Genomic DNA, 12967 nt, shown 5'->3' with positions numbered 1-12967 from the left:
TGCTTAGCATGTGAAGGCCAAGTTTAATGGCCAGCAACACACACACACACACACACACACACACACACACACCTTACACAATTCATGAATATCTCTGATCAGAGCATAGTGGTACATGCCTGTAATCCCAGTACTTGGAAGGCTGAGTCAGGAGGATTATGAATTAGAGGCCAGCCTGGAATAAATGTCTAGTTCCTGGAATACATGGGCTACAGGATAAGTACCTGTCTCAAAACAAATGGTTGTTTAATAGAGATGTTAAAAAATTTTTTATTATGTGGGTGGTGGGAGGGGCATGTTCATGCCACAGCATATGTGTGGATGTCAGAGGACAATATGAGAATCAGTTTTCTTTTTTTTTCAAAATAACCCTTTTCTATTTGATTAATCTTCTGTTTCATTCTTTGAAAACTTCATACATGTGTACAGTCCCAGTTTCATCCACCTCAACTCCCTCTCTTCGGCATCCCAGGAGCCCTGTAACACATCTTCCTTCCAAATTCACATCCTCTTTTGAAAAGATGATTATCTCAGGTATTTGTTACAGAGACAGAAAGATGACTAACACATTTAGTCATTTGCTTTGATGTTCTACTCTTTCAAGAATTGCGGTGGTAAAATAAAAGAGAAAGTAAAGGCAACAGGCACACAGCTCTTAGCTTTTCCTTCACTTGCACCTTTACCTAAAGCCTGTCTTCTGGCCATGAGTTGGGGACATCAGGATAGGGAATAAAAATGACATGTTCTTAATTTTTATGTGCTTATAGGATATTTAGCTAGACATGTAGAAAAGCTTAAATAATAAATGCTGTTTTTTAAAACATTATATTAATTTTATTTTATTTTTTAATTTTTTATTGAGAAAAAAAAGAGTTTCCGCCTCCTCCCAGCCTCCCATTTCCCTCCCCTTCCTCCCGTCCCTCTCCCCCTCTGCCCACTCCTCTCCCCCTCCCTCTCCAGTCCAAAGAGCAGTCAGAGTTCCCTGCCCTGTGGAAAGTCCAAGGTCCTCCCCCCTCCGTCCAGGTCTAGGAAGGTGAACATCCAAACTGGCTAGGCTCCCACAAAGCCAGAACATGAAGCAGGATCAAAACCCCGTGCCATTGTCCTTGGCTTCTCATCAGCCCTCATTGTTCGCCATGTTCAGAGCGTCCGCTTTTATCCCATGCTTTTTCAGTCACAGTCCAGCTGGCCTTGGTGAGCTCCCAATAGATCAGCCCCACTCTCTCAGTGGGTGGGTGCACCCCTCGTGGTCCTGACTTCCTTGCTTATCTTCTCCCTCCTTCTGCTCCTCCTTGGGACCTTGGGAGCTCAGTCCAGTGCTCCAGTGTGGGTCTCTGTCTCTATCTCCATCAATCACCAGATGAAGGTTCTATGATGATATGCAAGATATTGATCAGTATGGCTATAGGATAGGGTCATTTCAGGTTCCCTATCCTCAGCTGCCCAAGGAACTAACTGGGGACATCGCCTTGGGCACCTGGGAGCCACTCTAGGTTCAAGTCTCTTGCCAACCCTAAGGTGGCTCCCTTAACTAAGATATGTGCTTCCCTGCTCCCCTATCCAATCTTCCTTTATCCCAATCACCCTGTTTCTCCAAATTTCCCCAATCCTCCCCTTCTCACTTTTCTCTACAAATTTCCCATTACCCCTATCCCATCCCCACCCCCCAGATCCCAATTTTTTGCCTGGCAATTTTGTCTACTTCCCATAGCCAGGAAGATAACTATACGTTTTTCTTTGGGTTCACCTTCTTATTTAGCTTCTTTAGGATCACAAATTATAGACTCAGTGACCTTTATTTATGGCTAGAAACCAATTATGAGTGAGTACATTCCATGTTCATCTTTTTGGGTCTGGGTTACCTCACTCAGGACAGTGTTTTCTATTTCCATCCATTTGCATGCAAAATTCAAGAAGTCCTTGTTTTTTACCGCTGAGTAGTACTCTAATGTGTATATATTCCACACTTTCTTCATCCATTCTTCCATTGAAGGGCATCTAGGTTGTTTCCAGGTTCTGGCTATCACAAACAATGCTGCTATGAACATCGTAGAGCATATACTTTTGTTGTATGATAGGGCCTCTCTTGGGTATATTCCCAAGAGTGGTATTGCTGGGTCCAGGGGTAAGTTGATCCCGAATTTCCTGAGAAACCGTCATACTGCTTTCCAAAGTGGTTGCACAAGTTTGCATTCCCACCAGCAATGGATGAGGGTACCCCTTCCTCCACAACCTCTCCAGCAAAGGCTATCATTGGTGTTTTTGATTTTAGCCATTCTGACAGGTGTAAGATGATATCTCAAAGTTGTTTTGATTTGCATTTCCCTGATTGCTAAGAAAGTTGAGCACGGCCTTAAGTGTCTTTTGGCCATTTGAACTTCTTCTGTTGAGAATTCTCTGTTCAGTTCAGTGCCCCATTTTTTAATTGGGTTAGTTAGCATTTTAAAGTCCAGTTTCTTGAGTTCTCTATATATTTTGGAGATCAGACCTTTGTCTGTTGCGGGGTTGGTGAAGATGTTCTCCCAGTCAGTAGGTTGCCTTTTTGTCTTAGTGACAGTGTCCTTTGCTTTACAGAAGCTTCTCAGTTTTAATAGGTCCCATTTATTCAATGTTGCCCTTAATGTCTGTACTGCTGGGGTTATACATAGGAAGCAATCTCCTGTGCCCATCTGTTATAGGGTACTTCCTACTTTCTCTTCTATCAGGTTCAGTGTGTTCAGATTGATATTGAGGTCTTTAATCCATTTGGACTTGAGTTTTGTGCATGGTGATAGATACGGGTCTATTTTCATTCTTCTACAGGTTGACATCCAGTTGTGCCAGCACCATTTGTTGAAGATGCTTTCTTTCTTCCATTGTATATTTTTAGCTCCTTTATCGAAAATGAGGTGTTCATAGGTTTGTGGGTTAAATACCGGGTCTTCTATATGATTCCATTCGTCGACTTCTCTGTTTTTATGCCAGTACCACACTGTTTTCATTACTGGAGCTCTGTAATAGAGTTTGCAGTCAGGGATGGTAATGCCTTTAGAAGATCCTTTATTGTATAAGATTGTTTTGGCTCTCCTGGGTTTATTGTTTTTCCATATAAAGTTGATTATTGTCCTCTCAAGATCTGTGAAGAATTTTGATGGGATCTTGATGGGGATTGCATTGAATCTATAAATTGCCTTTGGTAGAATTGCCATTTTTACTATGTTGATCCTCCTAATCCAAGAGTAAGGGAGATCCTTCCATTTTCTGGTATCCTCTTCAATTTCTTTCTTCAATGCCTTAAAGTTCTTGTCAAATAGATCTTTCACTTTTGTGGTTAGAGTTACCCCAAGATATTTTATGCTGTTTCTGGCTATCGTGAAAGGTGATGCTTCTCTGATTTCCCTCTCTGCTTCCATATCCTTTGTGTATAAGAGGGTGACTGATTTTTTGGAGTTGATCTTGTATCCTGCCAATTACTAAAGGTGTTTATCAGCTGTAGGAGTTCTTTGGTAGAGTTTTTGGGGTCGCTTATGTATACTATCATATCATCTGCAAATAACGAAAGTTTAACTTCTTCCTTTCCAATTCGAATTCCCTTGATCCCATTATGTTGTCTTATTGATATTGCTAGAACTTCAAGCACTATATAGAAGAGGTATGGCGAGAGTGGACAGCCTTGTCGTGTTCCTGATTTTAGTGGGATGGCTTTGAGTTTCTCTCTGTTTAATTTGATGTTAGCTGTCGGCTTGCTGTAAATAGCTTTTATTATATTTAGGTATGGTCCTTGTATCCCTAATCTCTCCAAGACTTTTATCATAAAGGGATGTTGAATTTTGTCAAATGCTTTTTCAGCATCTAATGAAATGATCATATGGTTTTTTTCTTTCAGTTTATTTATATGAAGGATTACATTGATAGATTTTCGTATGTTGAACCAGCCCTGCATCTCAGGAATGAAGCCTACTTAATCATAATGGATAATTTTTCTAATGTTTTCTTGGATTCGGTTTCCCAGTACTTTGTTGAGGATTTTTGCGTTGATGTTCATGAGTGAGATTGGCCTGTAATTCTCTTTCTTGGTTGAGTCTTTGTGTGGTTTTGGTATCAGAGTAACTGTAGCTTCATAAAAGGAATTTGGCAATGATTCCTCTGTTTCTATGTTGTGAAATACATTAAGGAGTATAGGTCTTCTTGGAAGTTCTGGAAGAATTCCGCATTGAAACCATCTGGTCCTGGGCTTTTTTTGGTAGGGAGGTTTTTGATAACAGCTTCTAATTCTTCGCGACTAACAGGTATATTTAGATTGTTCACCTGGTCCTGGTTTAACTTTGGTATAGGGTATTTATCTAAAAAAAATGTCCATTTCTTTTACATTTTCCAGTTTTGTGGCATACAGGCTTTTGTAGTAAGATCTAATGATTCTCTGAATTTCCTCTGTGTCTGTGGTTATGTCCCCCTTTTCATTTCTGATCTTATTAATTTGCATATTCTCTCTCTGCCGTTTGATTAGTTTGGATAGGGGTTTATGAATCTTGTTGATTTTTCTCCAGGAACCAGCTTTTTGTTTCATTGATTCTTTAGATTGTTTTCTGTGTTTCTATTTTGTTGATTTCACCCCTCAGTTTGATTATTTCCAGTCTTCTACTCCTCCTAGGTGAGTCTGCTTCTTTTTTTTTCTAGAGCTTTCAGGTGGGCTGTTAAGTCTCCAATGTGTGCTTTCTCTGTTTTCTTTAAGTGGGCACTTAGTGCGATGAACTTTCCTCTTAGCACTGCTTTCATAGTGCCCCATAAGTTCGAGTATGTCGTTTCTTTATTTTCATTGAATTCAAGGAAGACTTTAATTTCTTTCTTTATTTCTTCGTTAATCCAGGTATGGTTCAGTAGTTGCCTGTTCAGTTTCCATGAGTTTGTAGGCTTTCTGGGGGTAGCATTGTTGTTGAATTCTAACTTTAATCCATGGTGATCTGATAAGACACAGATGGTTACTCATTTTTTTTTGTAACTGTGGAAGTTTGCTTTGTTACCGAGTATGTGGTCAATTTTCGAGAAAGTTCCATGAGCTGCAGAGAAGAAGGTATATTCTTTCCTATTTGGGTAGAATATTCTATAGATGTCTGTTAAGTCCATTTGATTCATTACCTCCATTAATTCTCTTATTTCCCTGTTAGGTTTCTGTCTGATTGACCTGTCCATTTGTGAGAGAGGAGTGTGGAAGTCTCCTACTATCAGTGTGTGCGGTTTGATGGCTTCCTTGAGATTTAGTAATGTTTCTTTTACATACGTGGGTGCTTTTATATTTGGGGCATAGATATTCAGGATTGAGACTTCATCCTGATGAATTGTTCCTGTTATGAGTATAAAATGTCCCTCTCTATCTCTTCTGATTGATTTAAGTTTGAAGTCAACTTTGTTAGAAATTAGTATGGCCACACCTGCTTGTTTCTTAGGTCCATTTGCTTGATAAGCCTTTTCCCAGCCCTTTACTCTGAGTAGGTGCCTGTCTTTGTGGTTGAGGTGTGTTTCTTGTAAACAGCAGAACGTTGGATCCTGTTTTTGTATCCAATCTCTTAGCCTGTGCCTTTTTATAGGTGAGTTGAGTCCATTGACATTAAGTGATATTAATGACCAGTGGTTGTTAATTCCGGTCACCTTTTTAGTAGTAGAGTTTTTGTGTTTCCCTTCTTTGTGTTGCGCTGGTGAAGGGTCTCTAGATGTCTGAGTTATTGTGGTCATTGTTGGACTCCTTGGTTAGTGATTTTCCTTCTTTTACTTTCTGTAAGGCTGGATTTGTGGCTACGTATTGTTTAAATTTGTTTTTATCCTGGAAAATTTTGTTTTCTCCATTTATAGTGAACGAAAGCTTGGCTGGGTATAGTAGTCTGGGCTTGCATCCATGGCCTCTTAGTGTCTGCAGTTCATCTATCCAGGACCTTCTGGCTTTCATGGTTTCCATAGAGAAGTCAGGTGTAAGTCTGATAGGTTTACCTTTATAAGTAACTTGGCCTTTTTCCTTTGCAGCTCTTAATATTCTTTTTTTATTCTGTATGCTTTGTGTTTTGATTATTATATGGCGAGGGGATTTTTTTGTTTTTTTGATCCAGCCTATTCGGTGCTCTGTAGGCGTCTTGAACCTTCATAGGTACATCTTTCTTTAGGTTGGGAAAGTTTTCTTCTATAATTTTATTAAATATATTTTCTGGACCATTGAGCTGTATTTTTTCTCCTTCTTCTACCCCTATAATTCTTAGGTTTGGTCTTTTTACTGTGCCCCATATTTCCTGAATGTTTTGTGATGAGAGTTTGTTGGACTTGCTGTTTTCTTTGATCAGTGCATTTATTTTCTCTAAAGTATCTTCAGAATCTGAGATTCTTTCTTCTATCTCTTGTATTCTGCTGCTTATGCTTGTTTCTGTGATCTCTATTTGTTTACCTAGATTTTCCATGTCCAGGCAGCCCTCTGTTTTAGTAATACGAAGTGGCGGGGCTGCGTCCCCAGCACCCCGGCTGCCTGGCTAGCTTATGCCCGAAATAACAACACACAAACTGTATTCATTTAATCACTGCTTGTCCCATTTCTATCTAGCCTCTTCTAGGCTAATTCTCACATATTAATTTAACCCATTTCTAATCATCTGTGTAGCGCCCCTAGGTGCGCTTACCGGGAAGATTCTAGCCTATGTCCATCCTGGGTCGGAGCTTCATCACATGCATCTGCCTGGGAGCTGGGAGCATGGCGTCTCTCTGAGGCGTCTGCTCCCGAGTGGAGAGCTGTGGAGTCTGAGCTCACTTCCTTTTCCTCCCAGCATTCTGTTCTGTTTACTTCTCCCACCTATCTTTTAACCAATGAGGGCCAAGCAGTTTCTTTTTATTTAACCAATGACCTTCCTCCATCATTTCCCCTTTTTCGGTAGCTATGGTTGTTACTTCATAGAGTTATTATCCTATAGGACATTTTTATACTAAAAATTATTTGTTATTTATTTGAAATACTCTATTTTCATTTTTGAAATACTATTATTTTCTTTTGCTGAATCCTATAAAACCAAAATAAACACGCTGTTGGTTACACAGGATCCTCTGAGTTTATGTAGGAAATATTTTGAATATTTTGTCCTTTTTCTTTGCTATTCTTATTAAAAATTTCCTCTTCATTGAAGTAGATACAGGAAAGTATATAATTTTATGTGTGCTATTGCAATATGGCATATATATGCACACATCTTTATAGATTTTATGTACATACATGTGACACAGTATGAGTCCAATAAATGTCCACAGTACGCATCCACACAGTATGAGGGACAGTAGGCATCAGTAGTATAAAATATCTAACAAATTTATAGAAAGTGCATGCAACATAGTTCGAACTGATACAGCCATTCTGTGAAGTGTTCACTTCACATGTGGTCCAGCCTCTTGTCCTTCAGTTATTATAACCATTGGACACTGAGCAAAACATGGTCTCTGGTCCAGTTCAGACCTGGCAAACAAATGAAGAACCCAAAGGCGGCTGCAGTGGCAGCATATTTAAACCTATGCACATACACCTTCTCCTTGGCTGGAGGTTTTAGGAACACGAGGGAGACTTACCAAAATAAATACAACGGTTTCATTAATTTTGTATGATTCTGCAAGGCGCTTGAGCCACCACAGCACTTGGTGAGTGTGTACCCTGTTCTGGTGACTTCCACATCTCCAGAGTTCTATTCCAAAGAAATTGTCAGTGTGGACTCTGGCAAACTTGGCCAATAGGATTTTCCTGGGTGGGAGATGGTGGCACCGCTCTGGCTTGTGATTGGGTTGGGCTTCCACGTGATAATGGCCTCCAAGGTGGCTAACAGTTCTGAAACTAGTTCTGCTGCTTCTGTCTATGGTCCCCTTAGCAGGTTTTCTGTGCCTCCTTCCTTTCAGCTTCTTCTGATTATCTAGCGCTACAAGCCCAGGCCCCAGGCATCCAACAAAGAGATGGGCTGAGTGAGGGGGCTGCATTTCTGAGAGCTCTCTGCTCTCTTCCCATTTCTGTTCTACTTTACTGTGTTCTCTTTCATTCTTGTTTTCAATCTATCAACCAAAGCTCCTTCCTTTCCTTGTTAACTTCTTTTCTCCTTTAGATTCCCACTTATTCCCAGGTCCCTTTCATAGGTTCAAAGACCGTCATCCTCCTTCTGCCTCAAATATTAAATGGATATAGGAGAGAAGTTCTAAGTATAACATTTTTTTTTGCGTTGCCACTTGTATTTTTTTATTTTTTGCTTTTTGTTGTTGTTGTTTTTGAGATAGTGTCCCCATGTCGGTCAGGCCCATTGGCTGTGTTGTTCAGGCTGGCCCCCAACTCTTTGCCTCAGTAGTATCAGAATTACAGGCATGTGCTATAGTGTCCAGCAGCGACCATAACCTTTATTTGCCACTAGACTGTAGATGGTCCACCATTGTGTGTCACATCTGACCAGGCTGAGATGGTACCAAGTTGTACAAATGAAAACTCTTTGTAGATTAGAGATCAAGGGCTTAGGTGGGAAGGGAGCAAGAGCATTGCCCAGCGACAAGATAATTGTGATGTGCTGAAGCGCAGATAAGACTGCTCTAAGACGTGTTTATCTTCTCAATCTTGGCCTTGAAGAATCAGAGGATGAACGTTTTCCTGTAGTGAGAGTGAATCCCGGACTACAAAAATCGGTGGGGGAGAAGAAGGAATATAGTTGTAATTATTGTTGCATAAGCAATTATTCATAAGTATTTATGCCTAATCAGATAAAATCTTAAGTGCACTGTGTGATAAAATATTAAAAACAAAACAGGCATCACGTGGCAGGTTGAAATTCATATGCCTCTATTCTTATTTATTTCTGTGCTCCGTGCAGATGATATAATAACCCACCTGTTTTTTTTTTTTCTCCTGTGAAGGCGAGTGGATAGTTGTTCAAACTCAGGCGTCTTCAAGTGTATAAACACTAAAACTCTATTGTGCTGTCTTGCTGATATAACTTCTGTTTTTCCAGACTGCCATTCTCAGCTGGCTAATCACTTTCTGTGGTCTGTACTATTCTTGATACAGTCACCCGAACATTCACATTGGAGTTTGCATTTATACTAAATTTCTATTAAACATTTTAAATGTAGGGACTGGAGAAATATCTCAGTGATTAAGAGTGCTTGCTGTTCTTCCAGAGGACCTGAGTTCGGTTCTCAGCACCCATATCAGGTGACTCACAGCCATCTGTAACTCTAAGCCAAAGGGTTGTTCCCTCTTCTACAAGTTTATCAGGGCACCCTAACATTCCTGGCACTCACTCATATAGGTACACACATACTCATAAATAAAAGTAAACCTTTAAAAAGTTATTATCTGGGCCTGTTGGAATTTATTTTATATAAATTTTATTTTGCATAAATCATGGTTATATAATTACATGTAACAAAGAATGCTATAAAATTTTATACAATTTGGTTTTAAGCATATATATGATGTGGGATGTCCTTCGGTATATGTGTTGCTTTTTATTGGTTGATGAATAAATCTGTTTTGGCCAACGGCTTAGCAGAGCAAAGTCAGTTGGGAAATCTGAACAAAGATGAGAGAGTAGGCAGAGTCAGAGAGGTGCTATGTAGCTGCCAAAGGAGACAGAAGCCCTGGAACCTTTCTGATAAACCACAGCCTTGTGACGATACACAGATTAAAAGAAATAGGTTAATTTAAGATATAAGAAATAGCTTGAAATATGCCTAAGATATAAGCCCAACAGTGTTGTAATTAATATAGTTTCTGTGTAATTTTTCAGGCCTGGGTAGCCAGGAAACAAATGAGCAGTCTCTGCCTACATATATATGCTTAAATATGCATATCTTTCTGTTTTTATATATTTTTTTTTTTTAATAATTTTTTTATTAAGAAAAGAAGAAAAAAAAACATAAACAAAAAACAAGTTTCCACCTCCTCCCAGCCTCCCATCTCCCTCCCCCTCCTCCCACCCTTCTCCCCCTCCTCCCACCCTTCTACCCCTCCCCCCACTCCTCTCCCACTCCCTCTACAGTCCACAGAGCAGTCCAGGTTCCCTGCCCTGTGGCAAGTCCTAGGTCCTCCCCCCTCCGTCCATATCTAGGAAGGTGAACATCCAAACTGGCTAGGCTTCCACAAAGCCAGCACATTAAGTAGGATCAAAACCCCGTGCCATTGTCCTTGGCGTCTCATCAGCCCTCATTGTTCGCCATGTTCAGAGAGTCTGGCTTTATCCCATGCTTTTTCAGTCACAGTCCAGCTGGCCTTGGTGAGCTCCCAGTAGATCAGCTCCACTGTCTCAGTGGGTGGGTGCACGCCTCGTGGTCCCGACTTCTTTGCTCATGTTCTCCCTCCTACTGCTCCTCATTGGGACCTTGGGAGCTCAGTCCAGTGCTCCAGTGTGGGTCTCTGTCTCTGTCTCCATCCATCACCAGATGAAGGTTCTATGATGATATGCAAGATATTCGTCAGTATTGCTCTCGGATAGGGTCATTTCAGGTTCCCAATCCTCAGCTACCCAAGGAACTAACTGGGAACCTCATGTTGGGCACTTGGGAGCCCCTCTAGGGTCAAATCTCTTGCTCACCCTAAAGTGGTTCCCTTAACTAAGAATTGTGGTTCCGTGCTCCCCTATCCACCTTTCCTTTATCCCAATTCTCCTGATTCCCCAAGTCCCCCCTCCTTCCCTTCTACCTTTTCTCTCCCCATCTCCCCTTACCCCCATCCCACCCCACCCCCAAAATCCTAATTTTCTCCCCGGCAATTGGGTCTACTTCCCTTAGCCAAGAGGATAACTATATGTTTTTCCTTGGGTTCACCTTCTTACTTAGCTTCTTTAGGTTCACCTATTGTAGACTCCGTGGCCCTAATTTATGGCTAGAAACCAATTATGAGCGAGTACATCCCATGTTCATCTTTTTGGGTCTGGGACACCTCACTCAGGATAGTGTTTTCTATTTCCATCCATTTGCCTGCAAAATTCGAGAAGTCATTGTTTTTTACCGCAGCGTAGTACTCTAGCGTGTATATATTCCATACTTTCTTCATCCATTCTTCCATTGAAGGGCATCTAGGTTGTTTCCAGGTTCTGGCTATTACAAATAATACTGCTATGAACATAGTTGAACAAATGCTTTTGTCATATGATAGAGCATCTCTTGGGTATATTCCCAGGAGTGGTATTGCTGGGTCCAGGGGTAAGTTGATCCCGAATTTCCTGAGAAACCGAAACACTGACTTCCACAGTGGTTGCACAAGATGGCATTCCCACCAGCAATGGATGAGGGTACCCGTTCCTCCACAGCCTCTCCAGCAAAGGTTATCCTTGGTGTTTTTGACTTTAGCCATTCTGACAGGTGTAAGATGATATCTCAAAGTTGTTTTGATTTGCATTTCCCTGATTGCTAAGGAAGTTGAGCACGACTTTAAGTGTCTTTTGGCCATTTGAACTTCCTCTGCTGAGAATTCTCTGTTCAGTTCAGTGCCCCATTTTTTAATTGGGTTAATTAGCATTTTAAAGTCTAGTTTCTTGAGTTCTCTATATATTTTGGAGATCAGACCTTTGTCTGTTGTGGGGTTGGTGAAGATCTTCTCCCAATCAGTAGGTTGCCTTTGTGTCTTATTGACTATGTCCTTTGCTTTACAGAAGCTTCTCAGTTTAAGTAGGTCCCATTTATTCAATGTTGCCCTTAATGTCTGTGCTTCTGGGGTTATACATAGGAAGCGATCTCCTGTGCCCAGCTCCTGTAGGGTACTTCCCACTTTCTCTTCTATCAGGTTCAGTGTGTTCGGGCTGATATTGAGGTCTTTAATCCATTTGGACTTGAGTTTTGTGCACGGTGATAGATAAGGGTCTATTTTCATTCTTCTACAAGATGACATCCAGTTGTGCCAGCACCATTTGTTGAAGATGCTTTCTTTCTTCCATTGCATACTTTTAGCTCCTTTATCGAAAATCAGGTGTTCATAGGTTTGTGGGATAAAATTCGGGTCTTCTATACGATTCCATTGGTCGACTTCTCTGTTTTTATGCCAGTACCACACTGTTTTCATTACTGTAGCTCTGTAATAGAGTTTGAAGTCAGGGATGGTAATGCCTCCAGAAGATCCTTTATTGTATAGGATTGTTTTGGCTATCCTGGGTTTTTTGTTTTTCCATATAAAGTTGATTATTGTCCTCTCCAGATCTGTGAAGAATTTTGATGGGATCTTGATGGGGATTGCATTGAATCTATAAATAGCCTTTGGTAGAATTGCCATTTTTACTATGTTGATCCTCCCAATCCAAGAGCAAGGGAGGTCCATCCATTTTTTGGTATCCTCTTCAATTTCTTTCTTCAATGCCTTAAAGTTCTTGTCAAATAGATCTTTCACTTCCTTGGTTAGATGTACCCCAAGATATTTTATGCTGTTTTTGGCTATTGTGAATGGTGAAGCTTCTCTGATTTCCCTCTCTGCTTCCATATCCTTTGTGTATAAGAGGGCGACTGATTTTTTGGAGTTGATCTTGTATCCTGCCACATTACTAAAGCTGTTTATCAGCTGTAGGAGTTCTTTGGTGGAGTTTTTGGGGTCGCTTATGTACACTATCATATCATCTGCAAATAACGAAAGTTTAACTTCTTCCTTTCCAATTCGAATCCCCTTGATTCCATTATGTTGTCTTATTGCTATTGCTAGAACTTCAAGCACTATATTGAAGAGGTATGGGGAGAGTGGACAGCCTTGTCGTGTTCCTGAGTTAAGTGGGATGGCTTTGAGTTTCTCTCCGTTTAATTTGATGTTAGCTGTCGGCTTGCTGTATATAGCTTTTATTATATTTAGGTATGACCCTTGTATCCCTAATCTCTCCAAGACTTTTAACATAAATGGATGTTGAATTTTGTCAAATGCTTTTTCAGCATCTAATGAAATGATCATATGGTTTTTTTCTTTCAGTTTATTTATATGCTGGATTACATTGATAGATTTTCGTATGTTGAACCAGCCCTGCAT

The sequence above is a fragment of the Microtus oregoni genome, unplaced genomic scaffold, assembly GCF_018167655.1.
Source record: "Microtus oregoni isolate MIOR12 unplaced genomic scaffold, Mior012 000061F_ref0000440, whole genome shotgun sequence".
In the NCBI taxonomy this organism is placed as follows: Eukaryota; Metazoa; Chordata; class Mammalia; order Rodentia; family Cricetidae; genus Microtus; species Microtus oregoni.
Note: the sequence above shows the minus strand (reverse complement) of the source record.